This window comes from Pinus tabuliformis, chromosome 8 (assembly GCF_031772625.1).
Source record: "Pinus tabuliformis cultivar Carrire ecotype Pingquan chromosome 8, CPIR1, whole genome shotgun sequence".
Taxonomy (NCBI): Eukaryota; Viridiplantae; Streptophyta; class Pinopsida; order Pinales; family Pinaceae; genus Pinus; species Pinus tabuliformis.
In genome coordinates, this window is record NC_142294.1 from 671464072 (window position 1) to 671484491 (window position 20420).

The 20420-nt window shown below is 32.7% G+C and overlaps 1 pseudogene; it reads right to left on the reverse strand.

Moving 5' to 3' along the window:
* Nucleotides 1-1515: 1515 nt before the first annotated feature.
* LOC149237357 (pentatricopeptide repeat-containing protein At5g15010, mitochondrial-like) lies at nucleotides 1516-14937 on the reverse strand (annotated as a pseudogene).
* Between the last annotated feature and the right edge of the window lie 5483 nt (nucleotides 14938-20420).

Consider the following 20420-nt stretch of genomic DNA (forward strand, 5'->3'; position numbering starts at 1 on the left):
CTCCCTTCAACACATTAATAGTGAATCATTCAGATAACAAGCCTGTCGTGCATCCATAATAACCCACTCCAACACTCACCACGTGCCAAGTTTTCCAGCTTTTGCTGTGAAGACATTGATAAAAACAAATTACTAAAAGAATAACAAATGCCAGTCGATTTGCTGAATCCTTTGAATGTTCACCGTCAGGCCTTGCACGACAAGGGAAAATAGGGATCAGTTTTTCACGTTCACACTCTTTCATTTCTAACTTCAGAAAAAATTGCATTCCTTCTTGTGTTTGGACATTGCAATCTCACCGCCAGATAAAATTGCTGAGTTTTCACGGGAATTGCAGGGAAGCGTGAAAATATGCACAATTTCACCACTGTAATATTGTGAAGTTGTGATCTGCATCCCAAAAATATGGAACAGAAGGCAGAAATATCTTCCTATGTTAAGAAAATATGGTGACTGTCATGAGAAAGGCGCGAGGAGAGGTAGCAATAATGTCCTCATACTCCTTGCAGTGTTACTCAATGCTTTGGACATAAATGAGTGTGACAGACCCTTCGGCGCGATTGTCCAACTGGCTTGCAAGCAGTCAAAAGTACATGGAGGCTTACGTGGCAGAAATACTTCCTCACATGTAGTTTGTCATTCTTGGCAAGCTGTCACCTAGAATAGTTTGCACAGGTAATACGGTGACAGGCCTCCGCTCAAATGAAACACAACTTGATAGAGAGTACTAATAACGTTTTCGGAAAATAATATTTCATCGAAAACACGTTTTGTAAATTTCATAAGACAAAGACATTGTGCAAATTTTTTGAATGTCAAATACAGGTTAAATGGTTTGTGATTGGAATTTTTCCCACAAACTATGGGGATTTTTCCCGTCAATTCCAGCTCTGATTACACTTCAAAGTTATGATAACATAGTGATAACATAGTGTTAGTTATTTCACTTCAAGGTGGATATCATACCCATTTAGATGGGTATGTGCTTATGGATTCAAATTCTCAGTCGTCTGTGACTTTTGTCATCTTTATGCTCATGCGTATGAGATAAAATAGGTATATTTCCATGTTTGTTCTCTAATGTAATTTGTTTGCAGGGTGCAGATATGTTTGGGGCCACAATACGTGCAAGTTTTTTATTTGAGCTATTGGTATTAGATATGGAATTAAATATTCAAAAAATAATGAAAGCAAATGTGTTTGTAGAGGTTGGAATGGAATATTGGGATCATTGTGCTTACCGAACTGTTTAGCCTGCCTCGTTATGGCATATCCATGAGGTATAACTATATTTTACAGACATTTATCCTCATTTCTCACATCTCTCTAGAGATCTGATATTTATTTCTTTGTCTTTATCAAGTGGTTAATCATTTATAATTACATTTTAGAGAAAGGTGGACATTGATCCTCACTTCTCTCCAGAGATCTGATCTTTATTTCTTTCTCTTTATCAAGTGGTTGATCATTTATTTTCAGTAGCTGAAAATTAAAATTGCATCTAGTATATAATGTTCACTTCTTAGATTTTGTGGCAATGCCACTACCCCTTCTATGGATTGTAGTAGTAAATTTTGTTCTTTGTCTATCTAATTTCTTTTCTATTGGTTTCCACTATTGCTAGAGAAGGAAATTTTTTTGTCCCAAGTCCAAGATTCAAATACATTATTTATTTTTGGCTCCAGAGAAAATCCATTGGCCTTTATTTCTTGATAACATTTGCAAGCCTTTTTTTTTGTTAGTAACCTTATGTTTAAAATTTTTCCCTTCAAAAGTGATTTTCTAATAATAAATTTACCCTTTACCAATAAAGGTTTTATTAAAAAATTATCCTTCAATAACATAGTTATGTTAAAAAATTTCACATATTTATTATACTAAAAAAAGAGAAATGATCATAACAAAAAAATGACTTATTAAATTTTGAATCTTGGTTTGAAACTGCATGGAACACTCACAATAAAATTTGGGGAACCTGAAATTAAATGTGGTTGACAAAATAGTTAATTTCATGAATGCAAATTGACCTCTCACACATTTAAGGACCCTACCAAATGGAGGAGATGAAAAATATGATAAGATCTATTGCACAAATTGATGATCAAATATTTGCTCAATACTCTAATATATGTCATCCTTAAATTTATATTAAAATGATGCATTAAAAAAAAGATATGTTTTACAATTTAGTATTGAACAAGTTGGTGAACAAACACTCAAAATTATGATATATAACATTTTTAAATTTAAATAAAAACATATATTTAAAAATTGAAAAAGAACATTCTTATACCAATAAAAATGAATACACCTTAGAGATGATAATGTCTCCTAAATTTAATATTAATACATATTAATTTCTATAATATATCTTACATAATTCAACATCAAAACAATTTTATTTAAAATAATTATTAATTATTTTTATCCCTTATAAAATATATTATATAAAATTATTTTTATCCTTTTATAAAATATATTATATAAAATATAAATTTAATAAAGATAGATTTAATTTGAATTACTTAATAATCATTTAAAGTTATATTTTAATAATCATTTAAAGTTATATTAAACCATCGATCCCCTCTCTATATATACTATTTTATCCATAAAATTTTAAATCAATATTCTTTATATTAGAAAAAAACTTAACAATATACCTTATTTTCTTTTATTCTATCATCCTATATTGTATTACTTAGGAATATTTTTTTCTTACTAAACACTAAATTGTACTTTCTTTTTTTAAAATTTCAACTCCCATAACTCCCATAAACTAGCCATAATGTGTTTTCATACTTTTAGTTGATCATGGACTCGGACACTGAGACCGATATCAATAGCTAACTAACTTCTTAGAAGGAAAAACGTAAACGTAATCTTACCTAGTATGGATGGCTTAATAACCCCGAAATGCCAATTGACTTATTAGCGTTAGCAAGGGAAGTAGGGATGGGATATGGCAATGGGAGAAATGCTAATCGACAAATTTACTAGTGGCATACGATGGTTTGTACAATTTTCAATTTATACAATTGTTTATTATAAATTTTAATGGTCGTCTCAATTGATAATGATGGATCCTACATTTTGTACTACATCACATCCCTATCTCTTTGAATTTCCACTAACAGCCCAGACGAATCATAATGTTAACCTCAACGCAACGGGATGCTTCGCGAAGTGTTCCATGGCCTCTTTTCTATGAAGGTTGGATGCGTGTTGGGTAATCTACCCACGTAGACATCCAAGAGAGCAGCATTTTCATCATGAAGAGGTTACAAGAAGGGTCAAGTGAAGAAGATATAGCCTTTCTTAACCCAATGAATTCAGGCACGTGAGATATAAATGTTTGCCAGCTTGCTTGACAGTGAAGTATTAATATCGAAGAATTATACTAAAAATTAACTCATATAACGTGAATGAAACGTACTCGGTTGATATTACAGGTTAACATTAATATCAAACACCTACACTCATACTAATTTGCATAATGGCAACGAAACTGAGTTTTTAACACTACCACCCAACCAAAAACCCAAAGTACTCATGTGGAGTATTTATAGCCAAAGTTTATCGCTGAAATTTAGAGTGAGTACTCTTCTGATATGATATTAAAAATTACAAAAACCCTTTTGTATCAATCTTAATTGATACCTTCACTCAACAAAACATCACAAAGCAAGCCCCTGAGAGAAATCCAACCAAATTCGATAGCATACTTGGCATTCAATAACAAAATTCTCAAAGAGGAGATTTTATAGTAGTAGGAGGGATTCAAAGCACCATAAAAGAGGCATATCAAATTATTGTTTTACAAACATGCACCAGACAACACATCAGGGTGGGGAAGGCCAAGCAAGAGCGCTTATCGCGCAACCAATTCCAACCAACATCAGTAGGAGAAACTACTATGGAAGTCCCCATAGAAATCAAAATATTCTCAAAGGCATTATTAATATAAAGTTGCAGTTATTTATGAGAAGGATTACCATGAAAAAATAGCAACAAAATCAACCATTATTTAAGCTGGACTGCTGCTTAAAAATCCAAATATTCTTCACATATACATAATTGGTAGAAGATTAAGTAATAAACTAATTGTGAACACAAAACGCATGACAAAGAGGAGATATTTACGTTCTCACAATCACATAAAGATTTCTTGGCAGAAGTTGTTTTTCCTCCTCCCAGAGATCCTACTCATTAGAAGCCTATGGAAAAGTTTCTTCCATTGTTGTTGCTTCTGTTTCTATTCTCAACTCCCTCTTCGTGTTCTTAATCATAAGAATATCCTCCACATGTGGGTCCTCCTCGAGGTCGTCCTCATTGGAAGCTTCTAGAACAAATTTTTCCTCTACTGTTGCTTCTTTTATCTCTATGCTTTTCTCCCTCTTCCTCTTCTTGATGACAATATGATCCTCCAATTGTAAATCCTTGTACTCCAATTGTCTGTATTCACTCGTTTCTACATTTAACACATTAATAATGATTCATTCAGATAACAAGCCTGTCGTGCATCCATAATAACCCACTCCAACACGGGTGAGCTTAAGTCAAATGCAGATTCCTTGAATATTCGGAAATTTGATGGACATGAGCGCGGTCAAATCTGCAATCGACTTGAGGGCGGCCCTCCAACACTCACCATGTGCCAAGCTTTCCTGCTTACACTGTGAAGACATAGATAAAAACAAATTACTAAAAGAATAACAAATGCCAGTCAATTTGATGAATTCTTGGGATGTTCACTGTCAGGACTTGCATGACAAAGGAAAGTAGTGATCAGGGTTTCACGTCGACGCTATTTAATTTCTAATTTTAGAAAAAACTGGATTCCTTCTTGTCTATGCACATTGCAATCCTACCGCCAGATAAAATTGCAGAGTTTTCACGGGAATTATTGGGAAGGGTGAAAATATGCACAATTTCAGCACTGTAAGAATTCAAAGTTGTGATGTGCATCCCACAAAAACGGAATACAAGGAAGAAAGATCTTTTCATGTTCAGAAAATATGGTGATTGTCATGATATAGGTGCGAGGAGAGCTAGTATTAATGTCCCCCTACTCCTTGCAGTGTTACTCCATGCTTTGGACATAAATGAGTGTTGCAAACCCTTCGGCGTGATTGTCCAACGGGCTTGCAAGAATTCAAAATTTCATGGAGGTTTATGTGGCACCAAGACTTCCTCACATGTAGTTTGTCATTCTTGGCAGGCTGTCACCTAGAATAGTTTACACACGTAATACGGTGACATGCCTCAGCTCAAATGAAACATAACTTGTGTCACCTCAGCTCAAATGAAACATAACTTGATATAGAGTGTTAATAACATTTTCGGAAATAACAAACCGTCAAAAATATGTTTTGTAAATTTCAAAACACATAGGCAAGATGGTTATGCAAATGTTTTAGATGTCAAATATAGGTAAAAATACGTTTTCCCCATAAAATTTCAACTTTGTAAGGAACCCATTCAACAAAAGGTAATGAAAACTAGAATCGTCACTGAAGAAATGCTTCTCCATATCATTCCACATCTTAAACGCACTCTCATAATCGCTCCAACTACAACACCTTCGAATTGACATAATGTAATTTTCCACACTAAGGGCGCAACAAATTTTATACATTTTATCAATAATTTTACAGATTGCACCTTCATTATCAACAAATCTAAAGAATGCATGATAGATTTCGATAGCTGGCACAAATCCCTTCATAATCATCTTGCCCAGATGATAGTTTTCGATAGCTGGCACAAATCCCTCCATAATCATCTCGTCCAGATTCTTGTAAGCCTCTTTTGGGTTCCATGTCCCACAAAGGAGATAAATAATAAATGTGTATGTAACGACATTTGAATGGAAACCCATTTCTTGAATCTTGTTAAGGAGGTTTAATGCTTATTTGTTACATCCTTCTTTAAAAAAAAGATAAATTACAACAATATAGACCTTAAGGAGGTTTAAGGAGGTTTAATGTTTATTTGATACATCGTTCTTCTAAAAAAATTGCAACATTATAGACCTTAATATTTGGATAATAACTTTCTTCTTCATCTTAGCATCGAGTCTGACATGATCATAAAACTTGCCTATGTTGGAGAAATAACAGATGGAAGTGGTGTAATAAAATGCATCAAGGGTGATGCACAGGTTAGACATTTCTTCCCGTAGACTCTTAATAGGACACACATTAACAAAAATGGCACACCAACCATAAAGGATAACATTGAATCTCTATGTTTCCAGTGTATAACACTTCTTGTTAAAATAAATTAACTCCTTTGCATCTTCAACCATCATGTTTCTGCAGAGTGCATGGAAAAGGAAAAGAAAATCATCATAGTTTGCAGCAAGTTTGAACTTATTCATGGCATGGAATATCTTTATCGTTTTAGCACCATCAACTCTTTATTCATGAGTCAATATTTTTTTATTTTTATTTTATTTTTTTATTTTTTTTTTACGTTTTGGATCTTTATGCTTTCTATTAGGTAACGTTATGTTTAAAATTTTTCCATTTAAGAGTGATGTTCTACTAATAAATTAACCCTTCACCAATAAAGACTTTATTAAAAAAATTACTTTTCAATACCATTTAAGAGTGATGTTCTACTAATAAATTAACCCTTCACCAATAAAAACTTTATTAAAAAAATTACTTTTCAATCACATAGTTACGTTAAAAAAATTTACACATTTATTATAATGAAAAAAACAAAATGACCATAACATAAAAATGACTTACTAAAATTTGAATCTTGGTTTCAAATTTCATGGAACACTAACAATAAAATTTGAGGAATCTGAAATCAAATGTCCTTGACCGAAAAATTAATTTCATGAGTGCAAATTCATCTCACAAATTTAAGGCCCCTACAAAACGGAAGAGATGAAAAATCTGATAAAATCTATCGCACACATTGGTGAACAATTATTTGCTCAAGATTATAATATATGATATTCTTAAATTTATATTAAAATGTGCATTAATAAAAAATATATGTTTTACAATTTAGTATTGAACAAGTTGGTGAACAAACGCTCAAAATGGTCATATATAACATTTTTAAATTTAAATAAAAACATATATTTAAAAATTGAACAAGAATATTTTTATACTAATAAAGATGAATACATGTTAGAGGCTCTAATGTCTTCTAAATTTAATATTAATATATATTAATTTCTATAATATATTATATAAAATTCAACAATAAAACAATTTTATTTAACATAATTATTATTTATTTTTCATCCTTTTAATAAATATATTATATAAAATTAAAATTTAATAAAAATGAATTTAATTTGAATTACTTAGTAATCTTTTAAATATATATTAAACCATCCATCCCCTCTCTATATATAATACTTTATCTGTGAAATTTTAAATCAATAATATATATTAAAAATACCTTAACAATATATCTTATCATCTTTTATTCTATCATCCTCTATTCTACTACACCTGAAGAATTTTGCAAATAATTATTTCTTACTAAACACTAGATTGTATTTTATTTTGTTAATCTTTTACAAAATTTTAAAACCCACACACTAACCATAATGCATTTTCATATTTTTAGTTTATCAAGGGCTTGGACATGGAGACCTATATTCTATAGCTAACTATATTCTTAGAGGGAGAAAAGTAAAGGTAATATTACCTAGTATGGATGGCTTAATAACAATGAAATGCTAATTGACTTATTAGTGTTAGCAATGGAACTATGGATGGGTTAAATATGGCTAACAAGAGAAATGCTGATTGACAAATTTCAGCCTAATTTACTTGTGGCCTACGTTGGTTTGTGCAATTTTCAATTCATACAAATGTTTATTATAAATTTTAATGGTGGTCTCAATTCATAATTATGGATCCTGCATTTTGTACATCATCAAATCCCTATCTCTTTTCATTTCCACCAACATCTTAGCTTTTCTTAACCCAATGAATTCACTTACGTGAGATATAAACGTTTTCCAGCTTGCTTGACAATGACGTATTAATATCAAAGAATTATACTAAAAATTAACCCATATAATGTCAATGAAACATAATCGGTTCATATTACAAGTCAGTATTAATATTAATTCACATAATGACAATGAAATTGAGTTTTTCATGCTACCACCCAACCAAAAGTATTGATGCAGAGTATTTATAGCCAAAGTTTATTCATGAAATTTAGAGTGAGTACTCTTTTGATATGATATTAAAATCTAGAAAAACCCTTATGCATTAATCCCAATTAATACCTTTTCTCAGCAAAATGACATAAAATTCAACAAAACAACGCAAAGCAAGTCTCTGAGAGAAATCCAAGAAAATTCGACAACATATTTGGCATTCAGTGACAAAATTCTCAGGAGAGGAGATTTTATAGTAGTAGGAGGGATTCCAAACACCATAAAAGAGCATATTAAATTATTATTTTATAAACATGCAGCCAAAGAAAAAATTGGATTCCTTCTTGTTTATGCACATTGCAATCCCACCGCAAAATACAATTGCGGACTTTTCATAGGAATTGCAGGGAAGCACAATTTCACCACTGTAATATTGCCAAGTTGTAATGTGCATCACAAAAAAATGGAACACAAGGCAGAAATATATTTCTATGTTCAGAAAATATGGTGATTGTCACGAGAGAGGCACGAGGAGAGGTAACATTAATGTCCTCCTACTCCTTCAAGTGTTACTCCACGCTTTGGACATAAATGAGTGTGACAGACCCTTCAGCGCGATTGTCCAACTGGCTTGCAAGAATTCAAAAGTACATGGAGGCTTACGTGGCATGAATAAATCGCCACATGTAGTTTGTCATTCTTGGCAAGATGTCATCTAGAATAGTTTCCAAGCCTAATACGGTGAAAGGCCTCAGCTCAAATGAAACACAACTTGATATAGAGTATTAATAAAGTTTTCAGAATATAATAAGCCGTCGAAAATACCTTTTGTAAATTTCATAAAACAACAGGCAAGATGGTAATGCAAATTTTGTGAATGTCAAATACAGGTAAAATGGCTTGTGATGGGTATTTTTCCCGTCAAATGCCATCTCTACCTACACTTCAAAGTTATGATAACATAATGTTAGTTATCTCACTTCAAGGTGGATATCATACCCATCTAGATGGGTATGTACTTATGGATACAAATTCTTAGTAGTCTATGAAATTTATCATCTTTATGCTCATTTGTATAAGATGACATGGGTATATTTCCATGCTTGTTGTCTAATGGAATTTGTATGCACAATGCAGATGTTGGGAAAAACGCTGAGAGAGGGGGGGTGAATCAATATTTCCAAATCAATAAAATTCTCATTTCATTTCCTGGTTTCTGTACGCAACTTTACAGAAGGGAATTTGTGTCTGTATGTGACTACTCTTAAGGTAGATAGCATATATCCAGTACACATACTTTGCAATTAATTCATCTTCTGCTTATTTTGATCTAGTGTATCAATACTTCATTAAACATTAAACAGACAGTCAGTAAGAACAACATAAACCATCACACATAAGAAACACACATGAACACCAGGATTTAAGATGGAAACTCAATGCAGGAAAAAACCACCTATTGTTGTCGTCTCTGTCTTCTTTTTAATATAACGAAAAGCTTTAACAATCTTGTAATGACGCAGACTCATACCAGTACGCAGGCACCCACCTGCAAAAGTCTAAAACCTTCGCTCGTTCTCCACCTCCTACTAGAAGGGAGCTTCAACCCCGTAGATCTTGTACTGGCTTACACTCATCCCAGTATGTAGGCACCAACCTACAGAAGGCTACAACCTTCACTCGTGCTTGAGCTACTACTGGAAGGGAGCTCCAACCCCGTGATATTACTTACCATCTACCATAGGAAGGAAGCTCCAACTCCCTCAACTTCGAGGACCACATTTCATAAATTTTCATACTGGATCCACCTGCTACAAAAAATCATAACTTGTAGGCCATGTTTCATCAAATTTTCATACTGGACCCACTACCAACATTTAAGTTCAATATTATTCATCAAACTAAAACTTATCTTTGTAACTCAATCTCTGCCCAAGCTGAAGCAACCAATCACTGGAACCCAATTAAATGAAACTCAACCAAAAATTCTACCAATCAAAACAATCAAATCACTATAACTAAAATATAAACAACATATTGTGCATCACAGAAACCAGATTCTGTTACTACAAACCTTGATCAAGCATCTGTCAAAATATGTACACTACTTTTCAGTAGAAAACCCGTGTGTGTACACACCTTTCATGAATCATACTCGTGTATAGATCTTAAACCTCTGAAAACTAAAAACTAAACAACTTCCATTCTGAAACAAACACTGAATCATACTCATATCTACTCCATCATTCTAAACCAATCACAGAGCTTTCCCTGGTCTCCAATCACAATTAGCAAGTAACTTCAAAATTCTTTAATCAATCAATCCATAATCAAAACATCATTGTTTAAGCAAAGATCATCAAGAAGACTTCATTAACAGACAACAGAAACACATCAAGACTAATTAAGCTTATTAGACATCCTTCTCATCAAAACCCTACTTTCTGTACGTGCTTTCTTCAAAGCATATCTGCGTGTGTATGCATTTTTTAGAAACCAAACCTGCGTGTACGTGACTTACCAGAAACACATCTGCATGTGTATGCGCCTTTCCAGCTATAAAAATTGCGTATAGATCTACAAATTCAGAGTCAAATCTTTGCTATAACATATAACTTTAGACATATCGATATCTTGACATACACAAACAGATCATGTGTTAATATGCCATCAACACAAATCAAATCATCCAATAATCATGATTGTCGTCTCAGATCTATTGGATCTGATCCATCGTCAAACTCTCGAGTGAATACTTAGTTTAGATCCAACAAAACATCAATAGCCCATAACATGCATATTTGCTTCAGATCTAACTATTCATAATATTTCCATCACTTGCACACATTGCACACATGTTACCACTTTGATCTTCATCACCTTATATAGCTTAGCTTTTTTCAATACCACAAGTCAAAACCATACTCCAGCCGCTGGGTTTCTTAGATGGGATATAAACATTTGTTATTGGGCTCAGTACCACAAGGAAATACCATGGTAAGGACCATTGGTATTTAGAATAGCATGGTGTGGAAACTGTATGCGCCTTTTCTTCTTCAAACTCGTGTGTGTACGTGGCTTTGCTTAACAGAACTTGCATATACTTCTTGAACTTTCAACTTTATCATACCTCTGCCTCGAAACTACTATTCCTTTGCCAAAATACTTTGTCACATTTGTAAAACACTCTGTTATGTCATGTTGACATCTTCAACAATCAGGTTCCCATCAAGATCCAACTCATCAAGTAGGTTGTCATTCATGAGGTAGGTTTCCATCAAGGACAACACATAATTCATAATTCCAATCATCTCCCACTTTGGACTTGATGGCAACCACTTTGGAGTTTGGCCACCACAACCTGTAAATACATGTAAAACACATCAAGCCAAGCACCAAACCAAGATACTCTTGAAACACCCAGCTACTCTTCCCCTTTGACATCAAGGGAAAAGGGTTGACCAAATTCTAAATGAAGACTTATGTATCTGAACTGTTGAGTATGAACACTAATCATGCTCCCCCTGAGCACATGCTAAAGTTTCTAACGAATGTACAATGAAGTACATGACTCTATGACTCATATGACTTGTTCTATCATCAAGGACCCAAGCTTACATCAATCATGCAATGATAGTGGGTTTACATATTTCACATCATTATTACATCAACTTCCCAAAGAGAGTGGGGTTACAAATTTCATCACATAATGAGAAGGACTTGACCACAATAGTCCATACATGACTTAATTCTACAATGATTACATCATAGGTCTTTACATGACCTTTACATCAAATAACAGATAAGACATTTATAACCAAGACCAAATACCTCAAAAATACCATGATAGTCATCAATAACTATCATAAACCATACATGATCTACACCATAAGCATCTGTCAGCATCAACTCATCATCAATATATAAGATAGAAGAATGTAGCTTCAATATCATCAACATGTGGCCTATTATGCAACCACAACATCATAAGTGAGAATCATCATAAGATAGGACAGTGTAGCATCATTCTTCAATATGCCATGTTTCCAAGTATCATTCAATAGATGTAGCAGTAGCATATGACCATGTCTTCACAACATCATTCTCTTGGCCCAAATTATTCATAAGAAGAATTATGACACCAACACCACTTCATGAAGAAATGTGCAAATCAAGCATAAATAATCAACAAGTTCATCATTCAAGAACTTCGTCAAGATAAGCAACATCACCAAAGAATCATCATGTATGAAGAAAACATAATGCCAACAATTCATTATTAGAAGCATAGCAAGTGCTCCCCGTGAACCTGTGCCAACTGTTCACTTTCAGATCTAATCATATAATTTCATATATCAGTTAGGATATCAAAGGATCTTCATCAACCAGTCATCAAAAACTTATACAAACCAAAAATAACTTTCAAATAACTTCAACATACTGTAACCTTCAACCATCAGAACATAAAAGCCAATTGATAATTGACTAAAGCATATTAGACCATTTTCCTGAGTTTGTCCCACTGTTTCTTCATCAAACCAAAATATACACAACTTTTCAGTTCAGAACTCATGTATACATGCGACAATTCTTCATAAGATTCATGTACAGAAAGTGAAATACTGAAATTTCACACCTTCAGCTCCCCCTGAGTTTGTTCTGTCTTTTCCTGTTTAATGTTACTTCACCAGAGACACTGTCAGTAGTATAAGCAACAAGAAAATAAAAAACAACCATGGGAATCAATATGTATTACTCCCCCTGAGATTACACATCACTGATCCTGAGGACCTGATAACCATATTCTATTTCCATGAGGTCAAGTACCTCTCATCACTTCTATAGTCAATGTTAGAAATATTCATTTAAGAATAAGAGACTGCAATAGGCACCATCTTCTTTTACTTTAAGTTTGAACCTTTCTCATATCTATGAGAATTTTGATCTTCAAACACATATAATTTTTCTTGATTTCTATATCCTATTATTATGACTTTTCCAGTTACTTCATTCATAAAATTACACTTGGTTGATGTAAACATAATTATATTTCCCTTGTCTTCCATTTTCCCTACACTTAGAATATTCTTCTTTAGCCCTTGAACTAACAAAGCATATCTTGCTACTCTAGTTTGATTAATTTTGGCTTTACCTTGTACATTAGTTCCAAGAGTAACATTAACATTACATTATATTAGTTCTAGTTTGATTAATTTTGGCTTTACCTTTAATTTTGCTGAAACATTAGTTCCAAGAATAACATTACCATGATGGTTCTTCCTGAGAGACTCCATTTTACTCTTATCCCTAGTCATGTGATGAGAACATCCACTATCTATGTATCATTCATCTTCATCTTCATATGAGCAGAGAACAAGACCACACCTTATATGATCTTCTTTTTCTTGCTCATTGGTGGATCCACCTCTTTCAGATTTTCTAATATTAAGGTTCTTATCTAGTTTCTTATCATGTTTTTTGTAGTGATACATAGACTTGTAAATGCATTATTTTGCTACATGCCCAAACTTGTTACAAGCATAACATATTATATGTTTCATATTCCTTCTATTGAAATTAATGGCTTTGTGCCCAAACATATTGCAAGTAAAACAATGTCCCTTAAAGTACTTGGAAGATGATGATCTTTCTGTGAAATAGTTATTAGATTGAAACATTCTACTTATGCAACTGGTCACAACATGTTTCAAATTATGATATATAGAACACTCAACATTATTGATCAGAGGAGAAAATCTATTAACACTTCTATAGTTAGGAGTAAATGATTTCCTTTGAAAAATTTCTCTCCTTGGTTGTTGATGAGGTTGACTTCATATCTCCTTGTTGAGCATTTCATATTTTGCATTAGAATTCCTTGACTCTGGTTGTGAGCTAGATTCACCTTTAATAGTTTCATGAAAACCAAGACCAGATTTGATGGAAGGCGACCTTTGAATACTAAGAATATTATCCAAAATCTTAGTACTATCTTGAAATCGCAAATGTTTACCCTTTTCTTCTAATTTACCTTTTAGGATATTTACCTCAACCTTATATTTATTTTCCTTTTCTAGATACTGCTTCTTCATGATTTCTTCAACCTTTCTTCCTTCCTCCATTTGTTGTTTCAATTTGAGAATCTCTTCTTTCAACCCATTTTCTTGTTCTTAAAAAACATGAAGTAGATCTTCATTCCACTTATTTGATTTTTCAAGATCTGCTCTTAGAGGGATGAACTCAGCTTCAATATCTTCACAATATTGGTTAGATACCATACCAGCATAATCCTTGTTATCATAAGCTTGCAACTTATTGTTAAGATTAACAATATTTTTCAAAGAAAGTTCAAGTTTTGTTCTAAGATCAACAATTTCTTCTAACTTGTCTTCTCTTGAATCAACAACTCTATTTGTCATATTGGACACACTATTAGATATAATATTACCTGTGATATATTCCTTTGAGACTTCTTCATATATTTCTTGTAACTGATCCCACACCTTCTTTGTAGTAGTATAATGCATAACCTTATTCAATATTGAATCAGATATGTTACAAAAGATTTTACTCAAAGCCTTACAGTTCTTTTGTAGTTCCTTTTTTGATGGAGGAAACTTGATGTAACCATTGCACACTAGATGCCAGACATCGAGATTCATTGGATTTTACTTCATCTTTACCTTCCATTGTTGATAATTATTTTTTCTTAGCATAGGCACATCTGCATTGTCCATTAATTCTAACTTGCCTTGATCTACTGCTTCAAGAGACTTACTTTCACTTTTACCCATAAGTGCAAACTCAATAGTTTCATTGTCATCATCACTATCATTGTTGCATAGACAAGAAAATGGATCACATCTTGAACAAGAATCCATACCTGATGATGCTTCGTCTTCTTCATTCTTGATCACTAGAAAGCAGGTTCCTCTCAGATTTGAATATTTGTTGACATCTGTAACTATTACTGCATATGATCTATTCCTGTCAAAGTTTTCAATAAATGTATCATTTTCTTCTAGGTCGTCAATGAAATTATCATCACACTAATATTCAAATGATGTAAGTAAATGACAATATTGATCAGACTCACCTTCTTCACCATTTGAAAGACCATCATTGTCTTCATGTGTATAAAAAATTCTCATGTATTCAAACCTCTTCCTATTTATTTTGGCAACTTCTTTTCCTTTCTCCTAATTTTCTTTATAGGGACACTTAGTAGCATAATGACCAACTCTACCACAAGCAAAACATTTGAAAGGAAGCTTATCTTTGAATCTTCCTGTACCCACTTGGTGTTTCTTTACAAAGTTTGCTTCTTTTTCTTCTGATACATAACTCGATTCTTCCTTCTCTTTTCCTTTCGTAGTAGTTTTGAAGGTTGCTTCTCTCATATTTGAAGGGTGACCTTTCTTCATCTCAAATGTTGTCAATATTCCATGGAGCTGATCAAGTGTAAGACTTTTCAGATCCTGCATTTTTTCAATAGAAGATACTTTGGATTCGAACTTTGGAGTTAGAGATTTGAGAATATTTTCAATAATAGAGGCATATTTTATTTTTTCACCAAGATTTCTCATGGAATTCACAACTTCATATACTCGAAGAAAAAATGGTGGAATTTTTTCATCATCATGCATTTTCAATGTCTCATAATGAAATCTGAATGTTTGAAGTTTAGCACTTTTTACCTTGCTGTCACCTTCATAATTTTGGATAATATTATCCCACCTTCCCTTTGTTGTGTTTAGGTGCACTACCTTCACAAACTCGGTCTTGGCCAGACTTCCCAAGATGGAATTTATAACCTTTGCATTGGTTTCTTATTGTTTCTTTTCTACAGTGTTTGAAGGAATGGTGGTTGGAAATTGATATCCACTTTCAACTATTTGCCATACATCAGCTCCTAGTTCTTGCAAGTATGCTCTCGTCCTAACTTTCCAATATAAAAATTTAGTTCCATTAAATATAGGAGGTATGATAGAAAATACTCCTTCATGACTAACCATCTTGACGGATCTCGTTCAAGTGATCAATCTTCTACCAAAGGACCTTCTCTGATAATAATTGCTGGAAAAGATACTGGGGGGTGGGTGGTGAATTAGTATTTCCAAATCAATAAACTTTTCCTTTATTTTCTTGATTTATGTATGTGACTTTATAGAAGGAAACCCACGTGTGTACACAACTATTCTTAAAACAACTAGTGTTTATCCAGTAAAGTTACTTTGCAGTCAATTCATTTTTGGTGTATTTTGATCCAATGCATCAGTACTTCATTAAACATTGAAATCGATAGAAGCCATGTGCAGTAAGAACAAAATAAACCATCACACATAAGGAAAATACATGAACACCAGGATTTAAGGTGGAAACCCAATGTGGGAAAAAACCACTTGTTGTTGTCATCTTTGCCTTCTTTTTAATATAGAGAAAATATTTTACAATCTTGTATTAACACCGACTCGTACCAATACGCAAGCACCCACCTGTAGAAGGCTACAAACTTCGCTCATTCTCCGGCTCCTACTAGAAGGGAGCTCCAACCCCCTAGACCATATACTAGTGTACACTCATACCAATACACAAGCACCAACCTGCAGAAGGCTACAACCTTGCCTCATTCTCAAATTGCTACTGGAAGGGAGCTCCAACCCCCTGATATGATTTACCAGCTACCACTAGAAGGAAGCTCCAACTCACTCAACTCCAGGGACCATGTTTCATAAATTTTCATACTGGATCCATGTGTTACAACACATCATAACTTGTTGGCCACATTTCATCAAATTTTTAGACTCGACCCACTACCAACATTTAAGCTCAATATCAATCATCGAACTGAAACTTATCTATGTAACTCAATCTCTGCCCAAAATGAAGCGACCAATCATTGAAACTCAATCAACTAAAACTCAACCAAAAATTCAACCAATTAGAACAGTCAGATCACTGTAACCAAAATACAAACGACATATTATGCATCATAGAAACTGTATTTTTTTACTGCAAACTCTAATCAACCATCTGTTAAAATATGTATGCTACATTTTAGTAGCAAACCCACATGTGTACTCGCTCTTCATGAATCATACCCACGTATAGATCTTAAACCTCTGAAAAATTAAAATTGAACAACTGCCATTCTGAAACAAACATTGAATCATACTCAAATCTACTGCATCATTCTGAGCCAATCAAAGAGCTTTCCCTCATCTCCAATCACAATCAACAAGTAACTTCAACATTCTTTAATCAATTAATCCATAATCAAAACATCATTGTTTAAGCACAAATCATCAATAAGACTTCATTGACAGACAACAAAAACACATCAAGACTGATTAAATTGATCAAACATCCTTCTCATTGAAACACTACTTTCTATATGTGCTTTCTTCAAAGCATATTCGCGTGTGTACACATTTTTCAGAAACCAAACCCACATGTATGCAACTTACCAGAAAAACACCCATGTGTGTATGCGCCTTGCAAGCTATAAAACCCTCGTACATATCGAAAAATTTAGAGTCAAATCTTCGTCGAAACACATAACTTCATACATACCCAAATCTCGACATACACACAAAAATAATGCATTAAGACGCCAACAACACAAATCAAATCATCGCATAATCATGATTGTCATCTCATATCTATTGGATCTGATCCATCATAAAACTCCCAGGTGCATACTTAGTTTAGATCAAGTAAAGCATCAATAGCCCATAACATGCATATTTTCTTTACATCTAACTATTCATAATATTTCCATCACTTGCACACATTGCACACGTTTAACCAGTTTGATCTTAGTCACCATATATAGCTTAGTATTTTTCAATACCATAGGGAAAAATCATACTCCAGCTGACGATTTCCTTAGAAGGGATCAAAACATCCGTTACTGGGCTCAATAGCACAGGGAGATACCATGGTAAGGACCCTGGGTATTTAGAATATCATGGTGCATAAGTTGTATGCGCCTGTGCTTCTTCATACTCATGTGTGTACGCGGCTTTACTTAACAAAACCATGTATACCTCTGGAACTTTCAACTTTATCATATCTCTACCTATGAACTACTATGCCTTTGCCAAAACACATTGTCGCATCTATAAAACGCTCTGTCACATCTGTAAAACACTCTGTCACATCCTGTTTACATCTTCAACAAGTAGGTTGCCATCAAGAGACAACTCATCAAATAGGTTTCCATTCATCAGGTAGGTTGCCATCATGGACAACATATAATTAAAAATGCCAACAATTGAGGTTCTCTACACAGATATGTTTGACGCATTTTCAGTGGTAGTTGGAGCCACAATATGTGCAAGTTCTATACTTGAGCTATTGGTATTAGATAGGGAAATAAATATTTAGAAAATAATGAAAAAAAATGTGTTTGTATAGGTTGGAATAGAATACTAGGATCATTGTGTTTACCCGACTCTCTAGCATGCCTCGTTATGGCATATGCATGAGGTATAACTACATTTTGCATAAAGGTGGAATATGATCCTCACTTCTCTCCAGAGATTTGATATTTCTTTCTTTCCATTTATCTAGTGGTTGATCATTTATTTGCAGTAGCTAAAAATTGAAGTTGCATCTAGTATATAATGTTCACTTCTCAAATTTTGTAGCAATGCCACCACCCCTTATATGGACCGTAGCAGTGAATCTTCTTCTTTTTCTATTTAATCTCTTTTCGAATTGTTTCCACTATTGCTAGAGAGAGGAATATTTTCTTCCCATTTCCAAGATTCAGATACATTGTCTATTTTTGGCTCTAGAAAAAATCCATTGGTCATCATTTCTTGATAAAATCTGCAAGCCTCTTTAGGCTTTCCATTCAGAAGGAACCAGGGTTAGAATTTGGATTCCTCTTTACCCATGAGACATTTTTTTTGAGCTTTTAGGTCTTTATGATTCCCGCCGGGTAACATTATGTTTAAAATGTTTCCCTTCAAGAGTGACATTCTTATAATAAAATAGCCCTTCACCAATAAAGATTTTATTAAAAAATTACCCTTCAATAACATAGTTATGTTAAAATCTTGGTTTGAAATTGCATCTAACACTCACAATAAAACTTGGGGAACCTAAAATCAAATGTCATTGACAGAACAAGTAATTTCATGAGTGGAAATTGATCTCTCACACATTTAAGGCCCTTACCAAATGGAGGAGATGAAAAATCTGATAAGATATATTTCACAAATTGGTGAACATATATTTGTTTAATAATATAATAAATGACATTTGTAAATTTATATTAAAATGATGCATTAAAAAAAAAGATATGTTTTACAATTTAGTATGGAACAAGTTTGTGAACAAAGACTCAAAATTGCGATACATAACATTTTAAATTTCAATAAAAAAGATATATTTAAAAATTGAATGAAAACATTCTTATACTAATAAAAATGAATACACCTTAGAAATCGTAATATCTCCTAAATTTAATATTAAGATATATTAATTTCTACAATATATTATATAAAATGCAACATTGAAACAATTTTATTTAATATAATTATTAATTATTTTTATCCCTTTATAAAATATATTATATAAAATAATTTGTATCCCCTCATAAAATATATTATATAAAATAAAAATTTAATAAAGATAATTTTAATTTGAATTAATTAGTAATCGTTCAAAATTATATTAAATCATCAATCCCCCCTCTATATATAATACTTTATCCATAAAATTTTAAATCAATATTCTTTATATTAAAAATACCTTAACAATATATCTTATCCTCATAAAAATTTAATAAAGATCATTTTAATTTGAATTACTTAGTAATCATTCAAAATTATATTAAATCATCAATCCCCTCTCTCTATATAATACTTTATCCATGAAATTTTAAATCAATATTCTTTATATTAAAAATACCTTAACAATATATCTTATCCTCTTTTATTCTATCATCGTCTATTGTACTACATGTGAAAAATTTTGTAAATAATTCTTTCTTACTAAACACTAAATTGTATTTTATTTTATTAATATTATACAAAATTTCAAATCCCATAAACTACCCATAATGTGTTGTTATACTTTTAATTGATCATGAACTGGACACAGAGACCGATATTGAATAGTTAACGAACTTCTTAGAAGGATAAAAGTAAAGGTAATATTACCTAGTATGGATGGCTGAATAGCCCCGAAATGATAATTGACTCATTAGTGTTAGGAAGGGAACTATGGATGGGTTAATAAGACAATGGGAGAAATACTAATTGAC